General features: G+C 37.3%; 1 protein-coding gene across 1 annotated transcript in view; it reads left to right on the top strand.

Moving 5' to 3' along the window:
* The first annotated feature begins 1,034 nt into the window (after window positions 1–1,034).
* ezh2 (enhancer of zeste 2 polycomb repressive complex 2 subunit) overlaps window positions 1,035–4,515 on the top strand; it is a 22,024-nt gene continuing 18,543 nt past the window's right edge. The window contains exon 1 of the mRNA XM_062441276.1: window positions 1,035–1,390. The gene's annotated coding sequence lies outside the window, so the exon portion shown is untranslated. The remainder of the gene's footprint in view (window positions 1,391–4,515) is intronic.

Raw genomic sequence — 4,515 nt, 5'->3', positions numbered from 1 at the left:
GCGATATCTCTTGCCAGAAGACAGAAGGTCTAACAGTCCATGAGCTAGATGGTGACATTCCCTCACAATGCAGAACACATTTTACACCAGCTATAAAATGAGGTCTTCTTTGATAGCCTAATTCGGTGCAAATGTTTTCATGAGACCTGGTTGTCATTTAGCTCACTGGTATGAATATGACAGCTGACACACGTCACCGACACTGGTTGAAAATCAATGGTGAAGAACTGTAGTTTGTAATTTATCTCTCAATTAATCTGTCAACAGTGTTTTTGTGTGTGTCTACTTTATGTTTATTACTGAAGTCGTACTAAGTGGTGTTGGTGTACTGAGGTAAACAACTCACAAACATCATTCTGCACAGAGAAGCTCAGGCATTCAACAGGATTAAGAAGAAAAACACATTTTTACATGAAAATTGATAATTCAGTGCAAATGTTTTAGTTGTTTTTAACTCACTGGTAGGCTACTAATATGACAGCTGACACCGGTGGAAAATCAATGGTGAAGAACTGTAGTATGTGATTTATCTGTCAAACACAGTGACAGTTTTTGTGATAATTCTACTTTATGTTTATTACTGAGGTCATACTGGTGTATTGAGGTAAAAAAAAAACTCACACACAAACATCATTCTGCACATCCAACAGGATAAAGAAGAAAAGCACATTTTTCGATGCAAATGTTTTCATGAGACTTGGTTGTTTTTAGCTCCCTGGTACTAATATGACAACAGACACACGTCACTGACACCGGTGGAAAATCAATGGTGAACAACACTAGTTTGTTATTTATCTATCAATTAATCTGTTAGCGCTGTTTTTGGGGTGTTTTCTGTGTTTTATCGCGCTGACATGTGAGAGAACAAAGAGAACCTGTCCACATGTTCCCCCCCCTTGCTGCAGGGCCCCCTGCGCAACGCTACACCTCATTGGCTTAACACCGTGACACAATTCCACCAATCCTGTGTCGCGATACTGCTCAATCCTACCATCGGCTGCTGTGATTGGCCCAAACGTTTGGCGCCTCTTGAATCTGCTGCAGCCGTAGTGGGCGGTGAGAGAGAGGGGCAGCAGTTTGAACCGTGGCCGGACACATCGCCTAGAAGACGGGAGGTGGAAGGAACCGGTGTTAATATAACCTGTAAACTGTGCTTAAGCTGAGGCTAGACGGACCAGGCTGCTGCTGGTTGCATTTGCCGACTGTAGGTGCTTAAAGCCGGCGTCCCTCCTCCAGAGCTAACGGCTAGTTAGCCTGTCGAGCTAGCCATCCGAGCTAACCTGAAGCTAATAATCCTCCAAAACACACACAAAGGACGACTTTACGCGTGTTTGTTGTTATCAATCTCGACTCGCTCCGTTGGATGAGGACGGAGGAGACACCTGTACAGGTATGATAAGTGTCAGTAGTGTCTGTGTCTCTGTTATTATTATTCAGCTCCTTGTTTCCTTTGAGCTTTGTTAACTAACCTAAATGTTAAGCTAGCTCTGCCGGGTGGTGTCCTGATAAATCTGGTATCCCTGTTAAAAAATTTCCCTTTGTGTGTAAAGAGATACTAACTTTTACAGCCTAGTTTATTTCACATATATCTTCAAGTAGAAAATAGATATTCATGGACGCTGAAGGAGTGTTGAACCTGATAATGTAATAAAAAAACATAACTCAATAAATTATAAAATAAACTTGTTAATGTAATGACATGATTAAATTTAATTGAGTTATGAGGTTTTTTAATCGCATTATTGGGAGTTATTACATTATCAGGTTCTGCAAAAATAAGGTTAACCCATTAATGTAATGAAAAAAAAACCTCAATAGAAAATGTAATGTGAAACCTGATAATGTAAGAAATCTGTACCGATGATGTAATAAATTATTACATTAACAATATTGTATTACATTATCAGGTTCTACAACCCCTACATTTAATCTCAGCCTCTGTAGAACCATGATGTAATAACTTCCCGATAATGTAATAAAGTGCAGGTGAAAACCAGGTACTGCTATGTGGGTTTACCTTTGTTAAACTACTTAAGTCATGGAAATGGGGTAAAATATTATGGAAAAAGTTTGGAAAATTAACTTGTTAAAATTTGTGGGAATCCTGGTTCCCCTTTGTAAAGAACTTTTTCAGCCTAGTTTTTACATACATGTTCAAGTAGAAAAACATATACATGGATGTTGAAGGAGCTACTCTTCCTTTCACTTTAGATAGTGGTGAAGTCGTAACCCTAACCCAAACTTGGCACGACACCGGCAAGCTATCAAAAGCTCAGAGATTTTATATGATGGCATTCATTAAAAAGGAAATATCAGCTACAATGATAGTGTGCCTACATATAAACATGTATATATGTGTATTAGTGTCGTGCCAACTGCCTATCAAATGTCCATGCTGTTATTATAATAGATAATATTAATAGCAGGGTTGTGAAGGTTACTTTGGAAATATAATAGGTAACAGATTACTAGTTACTCTATTTAAAATATAATAAGTAATGTAACTATATCAATGACTTCATCAAAGTAATGTAACTTATTACATTTTTCTAATTTTTCAGTTTTCAGCTGTTAGGGTAAATGTTCCCATTAAGCACCAAAATCTAAGTCCAGCTGTTTTTCATGGATACTGACATGATTTATAAGGGAGATCATTTCTTATAAAGCAACATTTATCTCTCATTTGAAAATGTATTCATTAGTTCATGTAGATTTTGGAATATAAAATAAAGATATTTGATGAATAAAGTGGGTTTAATTGGTACTGTGACTCCATTTAAGCTCATGTGTGCTCCTAATAAGCCCACGTCATGATTTATTCACTAAATATATATATAAAAAATATTATAAGGTCTGGTCAGCTTTAGTTTTTAGTTTGGACCTGTAGTGATATCATGGTGTATGCTCTGTTATCACAAGAATGTCGGACAGCATAAGAAGAAACTCCCATTTAAAACAACAACTTTTAAACTCTGTAAACAAAAGCCTGTAGCTCAAAGTTTAAGACAGTTGACTGGAAATTACTTTAAATGCAGCTCAGTGTCTCTTAGAGTCCACACACACACACACACACACACACACACACACACACACACAACCCCACACACACACACACACACACACACACATTCATATTGTGAATATCAAGACATTTTTTCCTGGTGAAACTGATCGATTTGTTTACTGGAGTGCAAGAATTGTGTAATAAGTTTTATCTTCTGGATGTTAACAGTTAAATTATTCTTTTAAATGGCAGATAAATTGGTAAATAAACAGAATATAGTGAGTTATACTGTGTTCTTATAGTCCCACTCCACATTATCACCAACAAAAATATTATCATTATCAGTCTGGTAAAATGCAGCATTTCTTAGTTACTCAACATCACAAATAAACATCTGTATGTATGTTACACTGTAGTGGGTCAATGACTATGAGTTTCTATTTTAACATAGAAAGTCACAGCTGGACAGACAGGAGCTTCGTTCTGTTTCACCAGTAGAAAGCTCCGTCTGTGTCCGTCCATCCATCCATTTTCTACCATTTATCCGGGGACGGGTCGTGGTGGCATTAGTCTGGGCAATAAAAAACAACCTCAGCTGACTCCTTTCAATGCGGAGGAGCAGCAGCGGCTCTACTCTTAGCCTCCCCCCCGGATGTCTGAACTCCCAGAAACTCTCCGTAGGAAACTCATTTCGGCAGCTTGGAACCCGCAATCTCATTCTTTTGGTCATTACCCAAACATCGCGAATATAAGCGAGCGTCTTTGTCGCTACAATAAATAAAACTGAACTGTGTAGCCTTCGATGTCGTCTAAAACAACGATAATGATGGAAATGTTTGGCGGTATTCGTACAGTTTCACCATGCTATATAGTAAAAATGTAATACTTGACTTATTAACTCATTTATCAATGTAAAATAATCCTTTGGTCTTTATATTTAACACTGATTGGATTACATCTTTGACTCTTGCGTCTGCCTCCTTTTAGAATAAATTAAATACCTCCATATTTAATCCTGTCTGAAATATCACAGTCCTTAATGTCTGATTCAATGAAGGACCCTTTCCATTTCTAAAATTATGTTTCAATTGACCTCCAGTTGTTAAATGAAGATGGAGTAAGCTATTGTCAACATGAAGTTTGGCTGCTTTTTAAAGCTAACTAGTAGCAGGTTGAACCACAGTTTAATCTGGATTAATTTACCTTCTCATTTATCCAGATAGGTTCTTAATGAAGTTGACTGTTTCTGGATATTACTCGATATTTCACTGGTTGTTTGCTAGTGTGTTTTTAGATAAAGAGACAGAGAACAGCAGCCTGTATGAAGGGTCGTCTATAAATCAATAGTTTTTGATCTATAAAAAGTCAACAACACATAACTGTGTAATGTTGTCGTCCATCAATAAGACACACTGATGGTCATTTAATTAACTGGCGAGAAACAGAAATAGCACTTTTCTCTCTGTTAATCAAAGATGTCTCTGTTCCCATGCCACATATTCAGCCAGTGG

The sequence above is a fragment of the Scomber scombrus genome, chromosome 20 (genome assembly GCF_963691925.1).
Source record: "Scomber scombrus chromosome 20, fScoSco1.1, whole genome shotgun sequence".
Lineage (NCBI taxonomy): Eukaryota > Metazoa > Chordata > Actinopteri > Scombriformes > Scombridae > Scomber > Scomber scombrus.
The sequence above is the reverse complement of the archived record's forward strand: the minus strand, read 5'-3'. Positions and strand labels throughout refer to the sequence as shown.